This window comes from Equus caballus, chromosome 17 (assembly GCF_041296265.1).
Source record: "Equus caballus isolate H_3958 breed thoroughbred chromosome 17, TB-T2T, whole genome shotgun sequence".
Taxonomy (NCBI): domain Eukaryota; kingdom Metazoa; phylum Chordata; class Mammalia; order Perissodactyla; family Equidae; genus Equus; species Equus caballus.
In genome coordinates this window covers 81,653,888-81,679,618 of record NC_091700.1, presented here as the reverse complement: position 1 = coordinate 81,679,618, position 25,731 = coordinate 81,653,888, and the positions used below count along the sequence as shown (strand labels likewise).

At 36.9% G+C, this 25,731-nt stretch overlaps 1 long non-coding RNA gene across 2 annotated transcripts in view; it reads left to right on the top strand.

Moving 5' to 3' along the window:
- The window catches only part of LOC138918552 (uncharacterized), a 113,026-nt gene that overhangs the window by 6,867 nt on the left and 80,428 nt on the right, over nucleotides 1-25,731 (top strand). For both annotated transcript variants that reach the window (XR_011428045.1, XR_011428044.1), the window contains one exon: nucleotides 18,784-18,852. This is a non-coding gene — a long non-coding RNA (uncharacterized lncRNA). The remainder of the gene's footprint in view (nucleotides 1-18,783; nucleotides 18,853-25,731) is intronic.

Below are 25,731 nucleotides of genomic sequence, written 5' to 3'. Positions count from 1 at the left end.
TTTGCTGTCCCTTGCTCTGGTAGTATTCTTAATGCTCTTTGGCTCAACTAACACTTTTATCCTCATTTATCACTGAGGAGGGGAGGGGAAGGGAGGAAAGAATTAAGCAAAGTCGAAAGCTAAGGCCTGTGAGTTTGCTAATTCTTGTTTCAACCAAATGATAATGATTATGATTTGCTTCTCTGCTTCTGGTTGCTGTGATGGCCCTTTTTGCTAAATTTAATCAGTCAGACCTATCAATTAGCACTTGTTGATGTGAAAAGAAGAGACTAAAGGAGATCATTTGGGATCCACTCAGGGTAAAATTCTATTCCTTATATGCTGCTTCCTCCCACAGTCTGAGATGGCCTTCCATAAAGCATTATATGACCTCTGTTTCTCCCTTACATTTTACCAGCCAAGTAGAAAAAATTGTTCAATAAATGTCCATTAAATGAGTTGCAATTTAGGATAAATCAGATATAATTTACAGCTGTAAAAATGAAAGAATATAAGCAGCAGTTTACCAAATGAATGCCTGGCACATCCAAAGGATCAGACAACATAATTTACCAAAACGGTTGTTTTCCTTTATGTGAGAGGAGACATTTTATTGGCATTTTGCTTCAAAGAGACATTGACATTTCCTCCATGAAAGAATAGTGTTTGCTTTAAAAAAAATCAAGCAAACATGGATTTTACTTGAAACCTTCTTTCACACGTCATTTGTCTTGCACACTGCGGAAGCAGTTCTTGGGGTCAAACACAGGGTGATATTGATCAATCAATGGCATTTTCAACTAATGTTGTAAAGTGCATTTCTGACACATTTCCAGTTGTTTCCATTTCATATAATAGCATCATGCACATTCAGCATAAGAACAGATTGCTCAGTAAATTGGCTATCAATCTTTGGTTAGGTACATTTAAAAGATGTTGAGGAAATTGCGTCCATAATGATGTAATCTCCCCATTGTTGGTTTTCCTCTTTCCTGTGGTGCTGTTAGTATTGACATTAACAAGCAGACATTAAGTTGCATTGTCCAGATAGTATCCCTAAAATTGAGGAAATCATGCATAGTGCATATTTATAAATTGATGTAGGAGTCAATGAGAGATTTCAACATTTACTATTAATGCTCATTTTGTTCAAATTCCATTAAGGAGTCACAATGTGACATAAAATAGTTAAACTGGTTAAAGATTTCATAGAAAAATGACTGATATCTTAAGAAACTATGTAGTTCCAATTGCTTATTCATTGAGCTTCATTCATTCACACCATAGTGGTTAATAAAAACTACTTGTGTCAGGATGCCTGGGCTTGAATATTGGCTCTGTGATTTACTAATGTGGCATTCAGATTGTTTCATCTGTAATAAGGGAATAATCATTTCCCTACATCAAGAGGTTGTCATAAATATTAAATGATTAATATGTAAAAATATATGAACCACATAACAGCACATAATACCAATTATGAAAGTATATACTCATTCTTTTTTCATTCATACATTTTATTTATTCAACAAATAGTTACTGGGAATCTGCTATGTGCCAGTAGGTACTCAATGATTTCTAAAAAATTCAGTTATTTCAAAAATCTCAGACATATTGTTTAAGAACATTAAAATTTCAGAAGTAACCAACTATTAAGTCACAATTATGTATAAAAACTGTTAGGTACTTGGGGTGTGCAAAGATTCTTAAGAAGCATTACTATTAAAGAGCAAATAGTGCTACTTGTTATATTAGATAAACAAATAGAGATGTCATAGCAAATGTGGAAAGAGAGGTTAAAGGGGAAAAGCAACACAGCACACGGGTATTTGAATAAGGTAATCATTACTGACAATCTATTATTGTTTCTATTTCTCATTTCATTCTTTCTCACAATAATTTATCCACTATGTCTTTATGTAAGATTCCCATGGACAACTTAGAAGAAATGGATAAATTTCTAGAAACATAATGCCTACTAAGACTTAATCATGAATAGAAAATCTGAACAGACCACTTACTAGTAAGAAGATTGAAGCAGTAATCAAAAACCTCCCAACAAACAAACTTCAGGACCAGACAGCTTCACTGGTGAATTCTACTAAACATTCAAAGACTTAATACCAATTCTTCTCAAACTCTTCCAAAAAGTAAAAGGGGAGGGAACACTTCTAAATTCATTTTACTAGGCTAGCATTACCCTGATATCAAAACCAGACAAGGACATCACAAGGAAAAAAAATTGCAGGCCAAGATGCAAAAGTCTTCAACAAAATATTAGCAAAACAAATTTAACAGCACATTAAAAGGATCATACACCACAATCAAGTGGGATTTATTCCAGGGATGCAAGGACAGTCCAATAGCCACAGATCAATGTGATACATCACATTAACAAAATGAAGGATGGAAATCATATGATCATCTCAATAGATGTAGAAAAAGCATATGACAAAATTCGACATCCGTTTATGATTAAACTTTCAACAAAATAGGTATAGAGGGAACTTACCTCAACATAATAAAGGCCATAGGTGACAAGCCCACAGCTAACATACTCAATGGTGAAAAGCTGAAAACTTTTCCTCTAAGATCAAGAGCAAGATAAGGATGCCCACTCTTGTCACTCCTATTCCGCCTGGTATTGGAAGCCCTAGCCAGAGCAATTAGACAAGAAAAAAGATAAAATGTATTCAAATTGAAAAGGAAGAAGTAAAACTGTCACTATTTATGAATGACATGATTTTATATATTAAAAAATCCCTACAGAATCCACCAGAAACCAAATCAGTAAAGTCACAGGGTACACACGCAAATCAGTTGTGTTTCTATACTCTATCAACAAACTAGCAGAAAGAGAAATCAAGTATACAATCCTATGTACAACTGCAGCAAAAAGAATAAAATACATAGGAATAAATTTAACCAAGAAGGTGAAAGACCTGTACACTTAAAAGTATAAGACATTGTTGAAAGAAATAAAAAGACACAAAGAAATGGAAAGATATTTTGTGCTCATGGATTGGAAGACTAAACATAGTTAAAGTGTCCACATTACCTAGTGCAATCTACAGATTCAATGAAATCCCTAACAAAATTCCAATGGCATTTTTCACAGAAATAGAACAAGCAATTCTAAAATTTGTATGGAACCAAATAGCCAAAGCAATTTTAAAACAGAACAAAGCTGGAGGCATCATGATTCCTGATTTCAAGCTATATTGCAAAGCTGTGGTAACCAAAACGTATGGTATTGACATCAAAACAGACACATAGGTCGATGAAAGAGAATAGACAGCCCAGAAATAAACCCACACAAAGATGGTCAATTAATTTAAGACAAAGAAGCTAAGAATATACAATGGGGAAAGCATAGTCTCTTCAATAAACAGTATTGGCAAAACTGGACAGGCACATGTTAAAGAATGAAACTAGACCACTATCTTACACCACACACTAAAATTAACAAAATGGGTTAAAAACATGAACATAAGACCTAAAACCATAAAACTCATAGAAGAAGACATTAACAGTAAGCTCCTTGACATTGGTCTTGGTGATATCTTGGATTTCACACCAAAAGCAAAAGCAACAAAAGCAAAAATAAACAAGTGGGATTATGTCAGACTAAACTTCTGCACAGCATAGGAAATCATCAACAAAGTGAAAAAGGCAACCTACTGAGTGTGAGAAAATATTTGCGAATCATATAACTTATAAGCAGCTAATATCCAAAATATACAGAAAACTTACACAGCTTAATAGGAAAAACAAATCAAAACAAACAAACAATCCAATTAAAAAATGGGCAGAGGATCTGAATAGACGTTTTCCGAAGAAGACATACAAATGACCAGCAGTTACATGAGAAGGTGCTCAACATCATTAATCACCAGGGAAATGCAAATCAAAACCACAATGAGATACCACGTCATACCTGTTAGATGGCTATTAGCAAAAAGACAAGAAATAATTTGTTGGAAAGGATGTGGAGAAAAGGGAACCTTTGTGAACTGTTGGTGGCATGTAAACTGGTATATCCATCATGGAAAATAGTTTGGAGTTTCCTCAAAAAATTGAAAATGTAACTAGCAAGTAGTCCAGCAATTCCACTTCTGAGTAGTTATCTGAATAAAACAAAGACATGAACTCAAAAAGATATCTGCACCATCCCCCCCGTCAAGTTCATTGCAGCATTATTTACAATTGCCAAGACATGGAAGCAACCTGATTCTCCCTTGATGGTCGAATGGATAAAAAATTGTGGTGTGTATATATATATATACATACACACAATGGAATATTATTCAGCCACAAAAATGGGAATCTTCCCATTTGTGATAACATGGATGGACCTTGAGGGCATTATGCTAAGTGAAATAAGTTAGACAGAGAAAGACAAATACTGTATGATCTCACTTATATGTGGACTCTAAAAAAAAAACCAAGCCTGAACTCATAGATACAGAGAACAAATTGGTGGTTGCCAGTGGCAAGGGGTGGGGGAGTGGGCAAAAATGGGTGAAGGTGTCAAAAGGTACAAACTTCCTGGTGTAAAATAAATCTCATTGGGATGTAATATACAGCATGGTGACTCTAGTTAATACAGTATTGTATATTTGAAAGTTGCTAAGAGTTTAGGAATGGTGATGGATATTAGATTTATTGTAGTGATCATTTCACAATACATACAAATACTGAATCATTATGTTGTACACTGAAACTATTATATGTCAATTTTATCTCAATAAAAAGGATTACCCCCAGGTACTATTGTTTCTCCACATGTAGGAACTACTAAAATGAATGTAGAGACCTCCAAGAAATAAATAATAACCATACTTGTTGATCTTTATGTTACGTTGCATATGAAATATCCTCCCTTATCCTGCCTTCACTTAAAATGTCCCAGTGTGTCATCAGTATATCCTTAGCCTTTCCTGAAGTACTTTCTATCTCGTCCTCCCTGCCATTGTGCGCTCATTACTTCCTCCATTTTAGGGGACTTCATCTTCTCTCTCCTCATTGCTCACCTACATCCAGGCTCATTTTTCTTAGGCAAGGTCTTATGCTTGTGGATCCTCTCCAAGTCTCACAATTATCTATTGGGGTCTCATGTCCATGACAATCTGGAAACAAACATGTTAGTGACAGTATAATGGTTAATGTATGAAGAACTTCAAGCAAATATGGGCATTTAGTCAAGAAATGCCATAGTAACTATATGGACCTAAAAACATAAATTGAAAGATGATACTCATGAGATATTCAAATAATCATACAGCCATTTGAAGCAGATACTTTTAAGTAGACAAGCTGTTGAGTGTGACCTCCACTACATGCGTCAGGTAGATATTTGCACTGGCTATGTCCAGGGCCACCATGTTCCAGCCAGTCTGCTCCTCAAGACCAAAGAGGGCATGTAGAGCAAGTCCTGCATTCTGTTCAAATACCTGGGCACACTACTTTAAATGACTACTAAGTTTTTTGCTCGTACCGTTCCCCTCTTGATGAATACATGGCTCGTTATTCTCATCAATTCAAATTCTACCATTCTTCGAGAAGTAGTTTAATTTTCTTATTTCTCCCAAAGGCTTTCTTAAACACCTACACCTGAAATAACTTGCCGCTTCACTATGCTCTTAGAGTATGGTTACTATAGTAACTAGTATCTTTAAGATCACTAAGAAATGCCTTTATTATCTCATTTGCATTCTTGTTGTGTAACTTGCATCACTTCTGCGTCTCATTTCTCAACTAGATAATAGGATACATTTTGGGAGACTCTGTAATGTGTTGCTTTGCAAAGCACTGGATTTGGAACCACAGACATGCCATGCACTCTCTGAGTGACTTTTAGCAAGTGATTAAATCTCAGTGTCCTCTTATTTAAAAGAATGAGTAGGACATCTATCTTTACATTTAAAAGGCCTGGTACAGTCCAGATTGTAAGGGCTCAGCATTTTTCTGTCTCATTTTTGAGATCAGTGACCATATCCTATATTCCTTTTGTTTTCCGCAGTACTTACATTAGTGTCTTGCCATTTACTTTGGAACTCAATGTGTAGAATTGATTTTACCTAATGAAGAAAAAGAAAATGTGACCCACTAAAGTACGACAAAGGAACTAATTGAATATTTTGAAATGTGAAGTAGTATCCCATTGCTATAGATTGTAGGGAAGTGACAGCTAGATTGTTCTAGCACCCATTAATCAGAAATAGGCAGAATTGACTAGATCAAAAACATTAGCCAGCCAATGAGGAAAGAGGCAGACATTAAACACTTTAGGCTTTGCTAGCAGGATTTCAAGTCTCCAACTGGAGGACAAATTACAAGTATTCTTACTGGCGAAAGGACTTTAAGTCATGTAGATGTCTTTTAAGCCTCATTTATTCATACAAGCTGCACAATCAATGATAATACCATCGTAGGGAGAGAAAGGTAGATCTTCAAAAGCTGAAATATATTTAAATGCAAACTAAAGAGCAGCTTTGTCTTATGCAAAACACCTCTCTTGCTTCAGATCATGCTTCCTTCCACGCCCCCTTTAGACGATATTTTCTTGTGCTTGAGACGCTCAGCTGGAAAAAGAAAGGGGATATTTTTGATGCTGGAGATGTTGGGAACTGATATAATTAGGATGTGGAGTGAAATTATTTTGATTTGGGGTTCAGTCATTCCAAGCAGGGGGAGTTGCCCTGGATGCAAACACAAGAAATTTTCTTCTCCACTTCACCCACGTTGCCTGGGAAAATCAACTGTTTGACAATGAAAAGTGGAGCCCACTGCTGATCCGCAGCAGGTATCGACAGGCTGTGATTAGACGCCCAAGGGCAGCTGTTTTCCTCCTTCCTTTTCTAGCACTGATGGCTGTGGTATTTGATTTAGATATTTGGAAAATAGAAAATTATGTTAGTGTGGAAAATAAACGTGAACTATTTTTTAGTTTTAAGGTGATCTTTAAACACCTCCAGTCCAAGATCATAACACACATTGTAAACACCTCATATTCTTCTTAACCACTCCTGAAGCAAAGCAGTTCGAATATGTTCTTTAGGAAAGATTCTATTTTTCTAGGTAAAACTAAGTTCTTCTATGCATCATACATTTCTCAAGTATACGTTTGGCTTTAAGATCACTAGGAATAAACATTTTGATGGGGCTGCTGAAAAGGTTAATGTGATCTTGGACTGACGAATGCTGTGGCACAACTGACGGGGGATGAACCAGATGACCTCTGGGGTCCTGTGATTTCATGGCTGGAGAAGGATGAAGCTGACATCCTTGTTATTAATAGGGCAAGACTGGCTAAAAACACCAATGTTCTCTAAGCCGTACATGAGTGAAGAATTTCTTCGTTCAGCAAAACTGCTGTGTGCAGCCAGGGGTGGTTAAAGTACATTACACTGAGATTCTGGAAACCTAGGTTCTATTCTTTGCTGGTTTTCTAACTGGGAATGCGACCTTAGCCAGCTCAGTTAACCTCTCTGTATTCCTTCCCTTGCATATAAAACAAGCAGAACAATACCTGCTGTTTCTAACTTTCAGGATTGTTTTCCAACTTGACTGAGATAAAACATGTGGAAGTGTTTTAGAATGTACTGTGCAGCATACAAATGGAAGTTAATAATCATTGCCAAGTCTGTTTATGACTTTTGCTTTCAAAGACTGTCCTTGCTCAAAATGAGTCATTCCTCTTACTGCAATTACTTCAAGCTGATCACATGTTCATTTTTTTCCCCTGGCATCCTACAGTCACGCCACATCCACTGTAGGCCCCTTGCTTGTGTCTCTAGGATTTTTCTTTTGTATACTGCTTTCTGTCTGCACAAACTTACCTGTCATTCAGTAGTTGTTTGGGGACATAGATATTGCCCCTTAAATATTTTCTCAGCTCAGCAGAATTAAGTTTTAGTAAATGAAGCGTCTACATTTGACAATGCGTTATGTTCCCAGACCTTGTTCTTAGCCATATGGTGTTATAAATTCAGTGAGTTATACATGGCTCATAGGTGATATTAATAAAATTATTTAAGAATCTGGGTATGGTTGTTGTAGGAATTCCATGTCTGAGAAACGTTAACCTTATTTTAACTGGTAAGTCAGCATTTTATGATTAGAAGCTTGATGTCCTATATATCCAGCCCTAAATGGCTACTTTATCCTTCTTGGTACCCAGAAAGCCAGGCCAAGAAACAATTTCATTGTTTATTATTCCAAACTTGGGGGGCCTCAAATCCTGTCTCCAGAAGTGTTTCCATATCCTCGACTACTACCCTTGAATGAGTTACGTTAGCTACGGAAGAGCAGTGTTGTCAGAATTTACCTATGTACCTTACAACACTAAATATTTACAGCATTCGCAGGAAATTGATGGAATCTTGCCAAGGAGACACACATCTAGCAGGCCGTTTATGCATTTTCAAGATTTGGGGTCAAGATCTTCTCCCCTTCTCAAGTCCATTTCTAAGCCTTTGGGTATTCTGTCTACCCAAAATTGTCCTGTTCCACCAAATCAAAATATCTGGCTCCAACTGGAGTGGCAGGTCACGAATGATGGCAGTAGCTGCTGAGTGAGTCTAGGGCACAACAGGCCCCATGCATGGAAATCAGGGAGGGGAAGCACATGAACCTGCTGCTGCTACTGGTCATTTACTAATTTTGTTTCTTACCCAAATGGTGAACTTCACTTCAGATTATGATTAGCCATTCCTCCTGAAAGCTGACCCACAGGTGACCCTGAGAAACCCCTAGGGACAAGAGGCAGGAGGTCCACTGTATATGAGGACTGTGATTGTGCAACTGACTTCCTGCTGGGCATTTCCTGTCTGTGAGGAAGGTAGACTTGTTTTTAGAGCAACAGGCCCATGATCTTTGGAAAGGGTTTTTCGCTTTGCAACCTCACCTGCCGTGGCCTAGGAAATATAGGAACAGAGAATTTGTTCTGTGCTAAGATTATTATGGCTCAAATCGCTGACTGTAAGGGATTTCTACTAGCTCAGGTTTCATAGCTTATTATCCCATGTAGGCTAGGGAAAAAGAGACAGATTCACAAAAAAGAGATTTCAGAAAGTCTTCAATCTCATTTGAAGACAGTAGGACTATTACTGTGACACACCTTAAGATGTAAGGTCTGACTGAGAAGTGATTGTTGGACTGTAAAATACCTGAGCTATTCAAAAACCTGGTGAGCCATGTTTTCTGTGACTGACTACCTCAACATAAAAATTCCCTCTCTAGGGGGCTGCCTGGTGGCGCAGCAGTTAAGTTCGCATGTTCCACTTTGGTGGCCCGGGGTTTGCCAGTTCAGATCCTGGGTGTGGACATGGCACCACTTGGCAAGCATCCCACATATAAAGTAGAGGAAGATGGGCACAGATGTTAACTCAGGGCAATCTTCCTCAAAAGAAAAAAAAAAAACCCTCTTTAGGATTGCTGTCATACATCTGCATGTTTGGATGGTGCTAGAACCAACTGCAGGAAACCATCTTAAGCCATTACAGAATGCTACGTTTATAAGTCCAAAGGCCAACTTCCAAGCTTCTTAGAGACCAGAGTATTGATTATATTAGCAGAGATGGAACTTTTCTTAGAAGTTGCACCACTGGGCTACCATGGATGTACAAATACCTTTGATATTTCATTGCTATCCCTCATAGATTTGACACTACTTATATAGACCTTATTGATATCCTGAAGAAAGAGAGAGGGTTTGTCTGAAACTTAGATATCCGAAGTACTTTTAGGTGTGTGAGGTCCCTTCTTACTTCTCAACTGGGCAATGAGAGACTTCTCCTATTTCAAACTCACAGGGAAATCAGAAAACTTGTTTTCATAACCTCTGGCATGTGGGCAGTCTGCGTTTTCTTGCTCTGTCACCTTGTCTTGTGCTGAATCCATGCTGTATATTAGACAAACTTACTCCATGTTTCAGTGTGAGTATAGAAGAAAATGGGGCAGAGCATATCCATCCTTTCTTGGCCACCTGTTTCTTGTACCCACCACCAGAGACCAATTTATTATACTGAGAACTAGATTCACAAATTTTGAAAAAAACTCAATGTAATGGTTAATTTTATGTCAATTTGGCTAGACTATGGTACCCAGATATTTGGTTAAACATTACTCCAGGTGTTTTTGTGGAAGTATTTTTAGATGAGATTAACAGTGAAATTAGTAGATTTTGAATAAAGTAGTTTACTCTCTATGATGTGGGTGGGCCTCATCCAATCAGTTGAAGGCATTAACAGAAAAAGACTGACCTCCCTGGAAGAAGAGGGAATTCTGCCAGCAGACGGCTTTTGGATTTGAACTAAAACATTGGCTCTTCCTTGAGTTTCCAGGCTGCCACCTTGCCCTGCAGATTTTCGACTAGCCAGACTCTAAATGCATGAGCCAATTCCTTAAAATAAATCTCTCTCTCTCTCTCTCTCTCTCTATACAAATACACGTGAGATTGATTCTGTTTCTCTGACGAACCCTAATACAATCAAGTAATTTCAAAATTATCCACCTATTATGAAGAATATTTGCAGTTTTAGTGAACTTATGTTTTCTCTTTTTGTGAATAATGGAAGTGAAGATTTAGTCCTTCATAAGTCGTGTGTTCTCCTGGAACCTTCTCCACTCTTAACCTGGCTCTGCCCCACTTCGTTTACCTTCCTCACCATGCACAGGACTTCAATAATAATTATTTTTGGCCAAGCCTAACTATCTCCTTAGCAAAGATTCCACACCTTCCATAGATGACGATTTCATTTCTTGGGGGATTCCTGGGTTTATGATTTCAAAGGTCACCTTCTCAATTCTTTTTTCAAGCTTCTAGAAGGATGTCCGTTTTCAACCAAGAGCACATCTGAAAATGGATCACTGAATTCTAATTCATTCTTCTCAGTGGTAAGAGTTCTGAACAAGCCAGTCCTTTTACTGAATGAGTTTTTCTGAAAACACATCTTTCCAAATGCATATTTTTTGGTCAATCGCAACATAGCCTAATTCTGTATCAAGAAAAGACTTTATGGAACTTACAGGCTCTGAATAGCTTTTTATATATAAATATAAATAAACATTTTTTAATTTATAAATTTTATTTTACATAAAGTTTTTATATTTATATAATTTTATATAAAATTTATATGTAAATTTTAAATATAATTTTTATGTATACATTTTATTTATTTATAAAAATAAATAAAATATAAATAAGAATTTATATTTTTATAATTTATAGATCCCCAAAATTCAGTTCAGGACGCACATGGCATGCACACACAGGCTAGCAGTTTTTAAGGGCCATCTTTTTGTTGTCACAAGGATGCACTGGACTTTCACCTTATTTTAATCTCCTCTGATGAAAAGTAGGATAATTCTTAGTTCTTCTCACTACAAACCTTTCCTTCCATCTCGCCTTACTCTTACCTGTTCTATTACAAGGATTCTACTAATAAGGATGACTTATTAGAAGTGATCATCTAAGTAGGAAATTATTCTCTTTCTTCCACAGAGATATTTCTCCTCCTTCAATATTTACACACCTCTTCCCCAGGCTTGGTTCTCCTCCTCTATTCTGTTTACACATGAATGTGAAGCACATTTACTTCAGTCCCTTAAGTGGGAAACTTGGGTGATACTTTCACTTGTTCTCCAATGTTCTTCTGTATCGAATCACCCAGCAATTCCTGTAGATTCCTCATTCTTACTAGCTCTCAAATTTGTCCACTTCTCTACATATCTACTGCATCTATGTTGTTTTTTAATTCAAAAAATTAGAGCAATTTTAAGTTCAAAGCAAAATTGAATGAAAGTACAGAGAGTTTTTGTATAACCCTTGTTCCCAGACACCTGCAACTTTCCCTTCTATTGACATTCTGCACCACAGTGGGACATTTGTTAAAATCAATGAACCTACATTAGCATATCTTTATCGCCCAAAGTCTATAGTTTCTGCTAGGGTTCACGCTTGGTGTTTTACATTCAATAAGTTTTGACAAATGTATAATGACATGTATCCACCAGTGTAGTAACATACAGAATAGTTACATTTCCCTAAAAATCCTCTGTGCTCTATTCATCCTTCTCTCCCCCTTAACCCCTGGCAACCAATAATCTTTCAACTGTCTCCATAGTTTTGCCTTTTCATGTTTGTGTTTTTGTTTCATTCAGGATATGCATGCCTGTTTTCACAGATCTCCATATCTTTTAACAAACGTCTTTCCCATTAGTTTTCCGTATAGAAGATTGATTTTTCTGATGCACAATTTGATCATACTGGTGTCATGCTTAAATGACTTCTTGTTGCCTCCAGTGTGAAGCCCCTATTACTTAGTGATCTAAAACCCTTTAGCACCTGCTGACTTCTTTTTCATTTTGTGCAACTTACCATCTTGCGTATTATGTTTCTGCCATGCTGAAGTACTTGCAGTTCACAGAATGAACTGTGTTCTGTCTTGTCTAGCTATATTTACTGATTCTTTTCCCTTTTCTAGGAATACATTTGTCTCTCCTATTCCTTGGATATATTAAAGTTGTTCCTCAGGTCTCAACGTAGCATCTCTTTCTCTCAAAGAAAGGCAGGACAACGTGAGACGGTGAACTTTGACATGGCATCCTGCATTATGTCTTCCTCACGATACAAAACACCCCATTGAAAATACTTGCTCTTTAGCTGGTCTTCCACATTAGGCATAAGACCCTAGAAGGCAGGAGTTGTACTTTGTTGTTGCTTAAGTACCTACCTGGCCTTCATATTTTCATATATGCCAATTTTTCTTTGGTCCTGGTGAAATTCAAAGCAGTACTAATAAAGAAACGCATTTCCTACAGGGCTGATGTAAATAAATTGTCAAATCTCCTTCATATCTTAACATTGTTTGGTGGGCACTCAAGTAAAAATGTTCCAGATTAGAATATGATTTCGTTCTAGGTAGATTATTTCTTTACTTAGGAAATAAAGGGAGCTTTTCAGTAAATAGATAGAGATATTGAAATTTAATTATTGTACAGTGGGTCTTAGCATACAGGACCTTTCCACATGTTCTCAAGCCAGGTTGAGGGTATTCACGGTCTTTAAATCTTATGGTTACTAATCTTTGCACATTTACTTTTAGAAATAAACACAGGAATTGTAGAATAAATGGATATAGCTTATAAAAAGATGTAATAAATACATTAAACATCTAGTAAACATTTACTAAGAAAACTGCAAAGATCTAACAGGCAGGTTTCTTAATTAGTAGGGACTCTTGAAAGCCCGAGTCAGTCCTTGTCACTAAGACACTGAGAGCTACTTGGTGATATTGGAAGGCTTCCTTACAACAATTCAGTTTCAGAAATTTAGGAACACATATGGTATATCTATTATTATTATCCTTTTTTTTTACTTCAGTGTGGAAAGCTAGAGAGTTGACAGAATTAGTCTCCTTTGTCATCATTAATACATTTAAGGCCTCCCTATTCTCTCTCCTTTCCTCAGTCCTCATCTCCCTTCTCACTCAGGTTCCTTCCATAACAAGTTTAACAAATGCCATGGATATGTGCACATGTGTATTATTTTACATAAATGATATTGTGTCAGAATCCTTCCTTGTCTTAAGCTGTACTCAAAAAATTGTTCATAAGGCAAAATGTGTATCTTCTTATGTATCTAACTGTTGAAGAGTATTCCATAGAATTCTGTGTAACTTATCCACTTCCCAGAGATGGGCCATTGTCCCAGTTCCCTGTGACCATAAACAGAGCTGCCTTCGTATCCTCTCTCAGGTCTGGATTACTGGGTCATAGGGAACGGTTCATCTCTGTTTCCTTAAGCAATGGCAGCCTGCACTCTGGAAAGGCTACTTTGGTTCATACTCCTACCAGAAGGGAATGTGGGTTCCTATTTCCACACATGCTCTCCAACATTTGATGGTATAAATACTGACTTTAATGACACATTTCAAATATTTTTTGAACAATCTGTGGCACGTGGCTACAACATGAAGACCTAACTCCTTGGATCTCTCTTTTTGGCTCCTATTCTACTGTACCTTTTTCATGCCCTTACATTTTAACACCTAATATGTCGTGTAATTGCATCTTGATTCTCCAAATGCAAACACATGACAATGATCCTTAGGATAGAAACTACATACTGTATACTCTTTTTTTTTTGTCTACTGAGCTTAATGAGGCATTCACAAGTTTTCTCTGTTTTATGATCTTTTCTTTCCCTTTGCTCATCAACTTTGAAATAACGACAAGAATTTAGCTTTATCCTAATGGTTGAATAAAGAAGCAAAATTACTTCTTTTTTCAGGTTTATACTACAGAAGGTCATCCTTAAAGCTCATCATCTTTACAACTTGTTCCTTCCTATCAATTTGCACAGTTTTAAAGTACACACATACACACACACACACAACACACAGAATATGCTTTATGTCCTTGGAGGTTATAACTCAATATTGTGTTCAAAGATTTCTGTGGCCATTTTTTTCTGTTTTTGTTTTTAATTTTCCCTTTTTGACTTTCACTTCCCACTCTTATTCTTTGTCCCTCTAATCTCGTGAAGGCCTAGGTTAGAAATAATGGAAAAGCATGTGTGGTTTCTTACCCTTTTTGGTCATTCTTAAAATAGTAGGTTTGTGTGTAGTAATATGCGTTCTTCTTTTCCATGGTAACCATAGAAACAAGATCGGTAGTGTACAATGAGCTTTAGAATTTAGATGATTTGAAACAAGAACAAATATATCTCCTGCATCGAGGAGAACACTTAGTTTAGCTTTTTCTTCCCTCCAGTGAGCCAGGGAAGTAGGCTTTATGTACGTGATGATATATAGAGAATACTATTTTTCAACTATGTAAAGATCTTTTAAACCCAATAAGGTTGGGAAAATTAATAGAGTGATTTATGATACAAATTGATATAAAGTTATCAGTAACTTCAGCTTAGTGGTTATAAAACAAGAGGTTTTAGCAAATGGGATAAATTTATTACCTAAACTAAGTGATGGATCACCTTTCCAAAAGTAGTTGCCAGACATCACTATAATTTGTAACAAGTTAATATATTTATGATCGTAGTTGACTGGTCCCAAAACAATTAAGAATGGTTATAAAGCGCAGGTCTATGCCTCAGGCTGCCTTGCCCTTGAATCTAGACCAAACATTTGATTTCCTGTATAATGATTTTTCCAGAATTTACAAAAAGAGCCTCCATTATAAACTTTTACTACTAATAATTAACTCTCTTTAACTAGGAAACATTCAGAGTACTGGCTTGTTTTTGCTAATGACGAAGGTTTATGTTTAAGTATTTGTAACCAAAGCTCAAGGCAGTTTGTGTGCTGGTGTCACAAAACCAGGCCATCTGTCACCCAGGTAATGACAGATACAGCTACACCTTGTAAGAAGGAGACGTGTTCAGGTGTGGCACAGGAGGACAGCAGAAAGGAAGGCACCATTTCTTTGTCAAGGTGACTGCGGTGTAATATGTGGCTCTATCCCATGCGTATACCTTCCTCAGCCAACATTTCACGCAATATGGCAAATTTAGGAATATAAAGGAGGAAGAGGAGATTAAGGAGGATCAAAAGAAGTAGAAGGAGGAGGACAAGCCCTGTCATTAACCACACACAGCCACTGTTAGCATTGTGGTGTCTCTGCATTCACATAACGTAGATCAATATGTTCATTCTTACATAAGTGGATACTACTTAAACTTTAAATAAACTTGGCCCACAAGATATATATATAGTTTTTCTTTGTAGATTTTGCTTTCACTTTTAGCACATTATCAGTATTTTTATATGTAGTTTTTGTAAAAATGTCCTATTTTGCAGATTTAATCCGATGTATTTAAATAATGGCTTATTCCTGGAAATGCAATGTTTCTAATTTTTGTTATAAATAATACTGTGACGAAAAATTTGTGGCATACATTTTTGAGATACATCTAATTATTCCTTAGAAGAGAATCGCTGGAATGAGGTTACTGGGATAGGTAGTTACATTAAAAAAATATTTGATAAACATAAGCAATAAGACTTTTATTGAAATAGTCTGTTGGGTTTATCTGGTTCATATATCTCAGCAGCTGTCAGAGAAATTTTTAAAGTTGAAATACTTTGGCAACCAAAATAAGTAAATTATGATCAACTGAGAATAAGTGTACCCACAGTATAGAAGCGAGGACTGAGGCACAGAGACGTACTTCTCTCCTAAGTGAGAGAGCACGGAAGTGGCGCAGGCGAGGTGAAGACCCAGCTAATATTCTGACCGTGAACCACATGATATTCTTTCTTTTCTTGTATGTGCAAAATACTACACAAACACACACATCTACATATATGTAGCTATATATACATATTACATGCACATAGATGCATACATTAAATATACATTATATACATTATAGTATACTATATTACATTGTATATATTCCTCTTCACACACATACTACATGCACTTTCCCACAAACGATACCACCCAAAGGCGTAGTTCTAATTTTTTGGCTTAGCGATGAATTTTAGAGTGAGTTCCAGATCAACATTTGCATTAGTGTTGACAAAAGCACGTTATCCCAGTGTAGAAATTATTGTATTTTATTTCCCCATGCTCCTATGAGTGGATATTTAGTCTAATTCCAATCTTTTGCCATTACAAACAATGCTACAATAATATCCGTACTTTTTTGTGGACACGTGGCACTAAAGGTTTTAAAGCATTAATAAAAAATTTTTTGAGCATTTAGTATTGGTTAAAATACTTAGCTCTTACTAGGCAAATGTTTAAATCATTTATGTTTATAAAGAAGTAATATGGATACATAATTTTAAAAATTAAATATAAGCATAGGCAGTCTCCTACCTGACCGCCTCTTTACTCCAAATTCCCAATACCCCGAGAAACTGCTATCATCTCTTAGGGAAAGCTTTTCTCTATTTACGTCCACATTCCCAAGTAATATCCCTATATCTCTTCTACTATTATTTATTGATTTTTCTTACCATAGTACATGAATATTTAGCTTTTAACACTTCCTGTTCCCCATCCTCAACACATGTAAATACACATACTTCTGTTCCTCTTATTCTTGCAAGGGTTATGTCACAATATTTGTAATAGCCGAGAAGATATTGTTTATGTAGGGAACATTGTTTTCTTGGAGTTTTCTTGTTTATCAACTTAACTTTCAACATAATTGTCCACTAACTGTCCCAATTTCTGGAAGAACTTTTGGCTATCTTTCCCCATACCATCATCAAACCTGTTGGTTTTTACCTGATACTCCTCTCTTCCTGTTCTAATATGGACCAGGTGCTCTGTGCTTTCATCCTGCAGAGTCCCTTTGCCTCACTCTCGGTTTGGATCTCCCAGGCTCTCTCACTGGGTGCGTTCCTCCATTTTGGTGCAGCTTGGCTCAAGCAGTAACCAGAGAAAGGGTAATTGGGAAGTACCCTTGTGAATTGGTGTATCTGAAATCTTATCTACTCTAACATTTCATGAATAATTTAGTTGGGTAGATAAATTATCTTTCTTCCTCTTGAAAGCATCTTCCCAGAGTCTTCTAGCTTCCACTGTCACTCTAAAAATTCGACGCATTTCTGGTTCTCAATTCTTTGTACAGCAACTTCTTGTTCCCTATTTTGAAACTTTTAAGACTGTGTTCATTTTCCTGTTGTAAAGTTTCACAGAAAGGTGTTTGGTGTGGTCTTTCTTCATTTGTTTTGCTGGGGCCTAGTAGGCACTTTCAGTGTAGAATATAGTATCTTTCAGTTCTAAGAAAATTTATTCTATTTATATTCTAATTTTATCTCCTATAATTTCTCGTTTTCTCTAATTCTTATTAGCTTAATATAAACCTTTTATTGAACTCCATTATTGTTATTTTTCCCTCCAATTGTTGTCTTTTAATTTAATTTTCTGAGTATTGTCAGTGTCCAATTTTCTAAGCAATTCCCTCAACTTATTCTTAACATCCCTCTATTACTTTTCCTTCTAGTACATTTTCAATTTAAGAAGACTTTTTCCCCACAATATTTCATTTATTTTTATACCATTTTTTGTGTATGTAAACATTTTTTTACTTCAAGAACATTAAAATAATTTTCATCTGTTCTTGCATTGTTTCTTGTTTCTTTCAAGTTCCATTTATTTCTGATGACTGGATTTGGCCTCTGGCTTTTATGATATCAAACTCTGATGATCATTTGTTGATAGCTTACACCCAAAATGAGAAAGTCTAAGAAAGACTGAGTTTGGGGGAAAAGATTAAGAATTTGATTTTGACCGAATTTGAGAAAGCATCCGGAGACGTGCAGTACTGTACCACTTTATAAGCACGTCTGCAAGAACTGAGAGTGGAACCAGGGCATCCCACTGGACCTGCGTCAGATCACGTTGGTGCACAGCTTGAAAAGTAATTGATTACTATATAGCCTAGTGTATCAAGAGGTGGTTGAGAACACAAGATATATTCTCTCAGCAAATTTCAAGTATACATTAATTATTAACTATGGTTACCATGCTGTACGTTAGTTCTCTAGAACTTATTCGTCTTATAGCCGAAAGTTTGTAGCCTTTGACCAACATCTCCCCATTCCCCCCAGTAACTACCATTCTACTCTGTTGCTCTAAGTTCAACTTTTTTAGATTCTTCATATAAGTGATATCACTTAATATTTTCTGTGTCTGGCTTATTTCACCTAGCATAATGTCCTCCAAATTCATCCACATTATCATAAATGGTAGGATTTCCTTTCTAATTTAAGGATGAATAATATTCCATTGTGTATATTCGGCACAATTTCTTTTTCCTTTCAGCCACTGACAGACACAGATTGTTTCTGTATCTTGGAATGGGAGATGTGAAGAATGAGCATGGGAGTGCAGGTATCTCTTCTATCTCCTGTTTTCATTTCCTTTGAATATGTATCCAGAAGTGGGATTGCTGGATCATTTAGTAGTTCTATTTTTAATTTCTTGAGAAACTTGCATTCTGTTTTCCGTAATGACTGTATCAATTTATATTTCCACTGACAGTAGACAAGAGTTCCTATTTCTTCACATCTTCTCCAACTTGTGTTCTCACCACATACACACAAAAATAGTAACTATGTGAGGTGATGGATATGTTAATTAGGTTGATTGTGGTAATAATGACATAACGTATACTTCTGTCAAAACACCATGCTGTGCACCTTAAATATATACAATTTTTTCACATTTATATCTCAATGAAGCTGGAAAAAACCCTGAAATTGAAAGAAAAAGGTAGTTGAGATGCAAGTACATCAGAATTTCTCTCATAATTGCCTGTAAGCATTCAGGTTAATAACGATTCTTTGATGGTTTTCTCATTTTAAGTATTAAAATTATGTTGGTCTTTTGGAGCCATGAGTCCAGACATGGAAGTCAATAGTCGAGATGCACATTCTATTTTCTCCCACCTTGTGAATACTCTGTCAAAACAACATGAGATCGTTTGCAGCTTTTATTGATCTTTCCCTAGACTTTGACCCTGAGAGACCACCAATAGCTAAGTTGTGTGGGATCATTAGAGACCAGGCAGAAAATGATGCCTATAAAGACTTTAATATCCCCAGGGGGTTGAGGGTCAATAGCAACAATCTCCTAGCAGGCCACACAAATTGGAGAGGCCAAAAATGTTTTTTTTTAAACTTGTACTTTCATGATTTGATAATTTCAGATAATCTTGTTGTATAAATTTATATATATATGTATATGTATATATACATTTATATGTGTGTATATACATATATATGTACATATACACATATATATGTTTTTCTATTTTCAAAACTGGCAAATATAGAAAAATGTATATATTTTTATGATTTGACTTTTTTTAAAAAATGGTCTCAACTAACAATTGATTCCATCCTTTAAATATTTATAGGAACAGTGGTTTATGATCCAATTGTTTAAATTAAAAATTTTAACACAGTTCTCCAAAAGTTATTTGGCCTTTAATAAAAATTATGAGGGAGGCTGGACGTTTGGCATGCTCCACTTCAGTGGTCTGGGTTCAGATCCCAGGCGCAGACCTATGCCACTTGTCAGGCATGCTGCAGCAGCGGCCCACATATAAAATAGAGGAAGACTGGCATGGATGTTAATCTTCCTCAGGGCTAATTTTCCTCAAGCAAAAAAGAAGAAGATTGGCAATGGATGTTAGCTCAGGGTGAATCTTCCTCAGGAAAAAAAACAAATTATGATACATCGAGTCAACCAATTTACTTAATGTAGATGCACAGACATACACACAGATATGGATGCCCTTGTTTTGTGGAGTCTACTGAATCTCTGTTTTTCTTTTTATGGCCATATTAGGCAATTAGTATCACATGTTTTTAAACTTTTAGGGGCCCAATCTATTGTTCCCAGACTTCATAGCATAGAACAGTGGTAACTTTATGACACATGCATTTGTAAATTGACGCTCAAATGTGTTTTCTAATGAAATCCTTAACTTGAAACCATGTAGAGTTCCTCTTCAGCCAAATGTCCTTGTTAGTTTCTAAATGTTTTAAAAAATGGCCAACTCAAGCCTCTGCTCCGCTTAATTTTGAAATGTGCACATTTACTCTTAATCAGCAAAATGAGATATCTGTACTCTTGCTTACTGCAGTTGAATATGATTTCAAGGTCCCTGGTAGACTTCTATTGTCAAAAGCTGACATCTGAGAAATAAGGATACATAGTCACTTTGTTCCTACATACAGTGTTTATCAAGTGTTAACAAGAACAATTTTATTTAAAATAGATTTAGAAGCCCTAACCCACCGAATCAGAGACGGTGATCAAAGTCTTGGAATTATCACTTTTCATAATCACTTCGTGTTATTCTTAGGCATACTAAATTTCAGAAATTCCTGACTTGTGTAATTCACATTCTGTCCTTAGATCAAATTAGATGATGAGAAAACTGTGCACTGGGATTGCTCTTTAGTCTCTGTGTGTTTCTGCTTTGCTGAGTACAGGTAATTGACATGATATCATCTGCTTCTATTGAGGGGGCATAGAAACACTGCTTTATGAAACTTACTGGCATAATAATTAACCTGGGGACATAATAGATAGCATCGACTCTATGCAGCTCTTAGGAAAATATTTCTCTTAGGTCTCATAAGACTTAAGAGGTCTTGTATAATTTTTCAGCACATTTTAGATTTTGTGAATATTTAATCATTTCACAAAAACTCTTCTAAATATATATTGTAGTCAGGCACTGAGTTAAGTGAAATTTAAGTTACTTAACATTGTTACAAACTATAATTAAAATGAATAATAACTGATTTATCCTTCTTTTCTCTGTACTACCCACAGCATGCTGGGGAAAAGGAGGTTCTGATAGAGCACTACAAACTCTGGAATTTTTTCAATACTGAGGTGAAGCAAACTTTCAGAAGGTCACATTCTATTTAGCTCTACAATGAAGCGATAAGCATTATTTTGGAAATCGGAAGAGGGCATTTTATTGAAAAATTTTCACAACGCTAAAGGTTCCCTGAATTTCCAAGACAGCTACACAGATGAACGTTGAGTAAATTGGAGGGGAGGTTTGCTTTCACTTTAGCCACTACTGGGGTGGTTACTTAAGAAGCTTGATTTTCAAGGAAATAAAGATCAAACCTGGCAGAAGTTGTTCTTTCTGCTTATAGATCTCTGTATGCACCATCAGGGCATCCGCCCACTCACGCACACATGCCTCATCACACATACATGTATGCTTATTTTACAGACCTGCATAATGCACTGTTCAAACGTAAAGTGTCAATCAGATCTCATTCTGCGGAGGAAGACAAATTCTAATCATGTAGCATGATTCTAGGGCTCAATTTAAGACCAAACAGAGGAAAGCACACACACTTCAAATTTTAGCACTTGAGACCCAGGCAATCCTTCTAGGGAAAATGCTGAGTTTCCCACAGTTTATCAAATGTTACATTGTAGTCAAGAACTAACATCCATTATTTGTATAATTCCCTTCCTGTACTTAGACTTGCCATTGAGTTTCTCTTAGCATATTCCTTCTTGGAATTCTATAAATGGTAACCCCTTTTCTCTTTTTGCAAATCTGGTATTTTCTACCTTATGAGAATTTTCATTGTTTCCCCTTAGTTTTTAAAAAATTTGTGACATTTATCTATGATCTTGAAACAAAACTCAACCACGATCACTCCATCACTCCAGGGAAACTGTCAGGAAAAAATTTCTTCAGTTTCTGTATATGCTGGTCTGTCTTTCCTTCTTGTGGCCCATATATAAAAAAATGTGTATATATATATATATATATATATATATATATATGCATATAAAGTTTATTTACTTAAAAGCAGACACTAATCATTGAGGAGAACTTTTACATCGTGGCGAGGGCCAAGAGCTCGTGGGTTTACCAAAGAAGAATGTCCTCAGGTAATTTGATTTATCTTTTTCTGGAGACATAACCGAAAAAATAAAGCCCCAAGACTTACATAGATCTTAGCATTATAAGTACTGCTTCTCTGTAGACCTTTTGTTAGATATTAACACCTAAGGAAAACACAGCTCTCTCACAAAATTTGTCTGGAATGTTTGCCTCGAATATGAAAATACGTCTGCTCTTATGAACTAGACTCTCTAAGGATATCATTTGCATTTCTTTCAAATTATGTACAACTTGTGCAGATAGCTGTATTTTGCATTCTAAAACTGAAATAATACACAATACAAACTTAACACTTAAGTGTCGGATACTTAGAATAAAAGTCATTTTCAGTTAATTATCTGGCCTTGCAGGCCTATCTCTTTCTCTTAAGTGCTCCCAGAGCAATTTGCTTATATCTTTCATGTGATACAATATTTTAGGCTAGATTGAGTATATATCAGTCTCGAGATTACAATAGATTTTAAAGTCCTTGTAAAAGACTTTGCTTTACCTACCTTTGTGAGCTCAGTAACAGCCACAGGCCCTTGCATGATACTTGGGCTATTTAACTTAGGACCATCCTATTTCAGACAGCAGAGGAGTAACCACTGCCAGTGTAACAGATGGCTTTATTCATTTACTCAGGGCTCCTTCTAGCAGTTACTGAGCATCTCTTACGTGCTATACATTGCGCTGTTGCCCAGTGACAAATAAAAATGGCAAGCAATAGGATATATTGGAGTATATGAGGAAGCCATTTGGTATAAACCTAATTCAGCCTGACTTTGTTTTTCCAAAAGGGCCTGACTGTGGCCATTGAGCATGCATTGTATATCTGCTTAGACATTTTGAGATAAAGGTGCAACTTCCCTCCCCCTCCCAACGTTGGCATCTCCTTAAAGATTAAGCATCTTTCTTCAGGCTGGGAACTGATTGCAGCGCTCATCTGTGACTGCCCAGCTCCAGGCAACAGACCTGCCACCCTGCAGCGTTCACTGAGACAGCAGACCTATCCGCTGTTTTTATCAATCGCTGTGCCCACAGAGCAGCCTCGTGACTATTGTAAAAGGGACATTTCAATCATATGTGAAACATCCTCTTTGAGGGTATATAACCACCCTGTATACTCCCACTTCTTTGGAGTGCTCTGTTCCTTTGTGTAAAGACTCTCCTGGGTTATAATCCTCAGATTTAAACTCAGAATAAACTGACCCAAATTTTCATTTATAGATTGGTTATGGATTCTTTTCGTCGACACCAGATAAGTCATAAAGAATCCCTGCTGTGTTAAAGAAGTCTGAAGTCTAGGATGCTGTGGCTAGGACTCCTGGGAACTTCTTAAATATTCATTATCCCTGCTTGCTTAGTAAGAGAACCCTGATTTTATTCAGGACAATGATGTTTTCAGATATAATAATGTATTTCTCATCCTTGTTTGTTGCTGGGAATGACCAATTTGAGGTAAGCAGAAGTCATAGAATCAGGATCCAGGGAAGGTCTTTAAGAAGCTGGCTCGACAGGGAGGGCATCTTTTTGCCCCTTGCTATTCCCCTTCTTCCTCTTACACGGAATGCAGGTGCTGGGGCTGAGGGCGGGCCGCCCCACGCTGTGCCACTCTGCTATGCAGACTATTTCGAGCTGAAGACAATGAAGCCTCAAAAGACTCAGGAAGGGGGCTGGCCCCGTGGCCGAGTGGTTGAGTTCGCGCGCTCCGCTGCAGGCGGCCCAGTGTTTCGTTGGTTCGAATCCTGGGCGCGGACATGGCACTGCTCATCAGACCACGCTGAGGCAGCGTCCCACATGCCACAACTAGAAGGACCCACAACGAAGAATATACAACTATGTACTGGGGGGCGTTGGGGAGAAAAAGAAAAAAAAATAAAATCTTTAAAAAAAAAAAAAAGAAAAAAAAGACTCAGGAAGAAAATTTTACCTTCCCCCAAACTGCCTAAAAGAAATTTAAAATAAAGGCTGTCTCCAGGACAGGCCATCACCATAGATAACTCTGGGTATCTAGTACACTTGGGAGGATCCTTGCTAAGTCCACTCTTATCAAAGTCCTGTTTACCAAACAGTTGCATTCCGTCTCTATGTAGATTGTATTCCTCCCCCTTGGAGTCCCAGATCACTATGTCCTCCTTGTCTGTAGCTGAGGGGACTTAGGTGGACTCAGCCAGATGGCTGAGTTACTCAGTTTCCTCTGGGTTTCTCCCATGTATACATGCTATTAAATTTTGTTTGATTTTCTCTTGCTAACCTGCCTCTTTGATTATTTGACCAGCCATAAGAACCTTAAGGAAAAGCGGTGTGGGGAATTCTGCCACTTCCCCGACACAGGACATGGAGGCAGATTATAGCATCCACTTTGTTACCTTCAGAATGAAAGCATATTGAAGAATAACTAAACAGAAAAAAAAAAACTGCCTAATGACTTGTGGATACATTGCACAAGCACTAGACTTCTTTTACGTGAGAAAATAAACCCTTAATTTATTTAAGACACTATAGCAGCACTTTGTTAGTTTACTTCCTCACACTGATGTAGGTTCCTGTCCATCCTCCCTGCAGGCCACTGCCAGGAAACAGAGAGACTGCTTAGTCAGCAGCTTGACAAAGAAGACCCAAATCTGGGGAAGAAACAGTTAAATAACTCCTGGGTCCTGGGCAACAGGTGACCTTCAAGCCACCTTTGCTCTCTGGGGAGATGGAAAGGCTTTTTCCTGGTCTTAAAGTGCTACTGCCCTTCCTAGGAGGTCCCCACAGCTGTTTGGCTAAGAATAGGCTCCAGGGAACTTTTAAGGATGCGCAGGCCCTTTGGGCAGAGAGTCATTTTTCTTCACACCGTTTTAGGGGATTTGCTGCACATGTTTATAAAAATTAACTCCATTTGTGCCATTCACCGTTTGTACATAAAGGATTCGTTGAACATCAAAAAGAAATGCGGATGTGGAGAAAAGGGAACCCTTGTGCACTGTTGGTGGGAATGTAAATTTGCACAGCCACTATGAAAAACAGTATGGAAGTTTCCTGAAAAATTAAAAAAAGAACTACCATATGATCCAGCAATTCTTCTTCTGGACATTTACCTGAAGAAAAAGAAAACGCTAACTCAAAAGGATATATGCATCCCCATGTTCATTGCAGCATTCTCTACCATAGTCAAGTTATGGAAACAACCGAAGAGTTCACTGATGGATGAATGGATAAAGAAATTGTGGTATATATACAGAAATGCCACATATTATATATACATATATACACATATACTTACGTATACATATATATACAATGGAATAATTCAGGCATAATAAAGAATGAAAACTTGCCATTTCTGACAA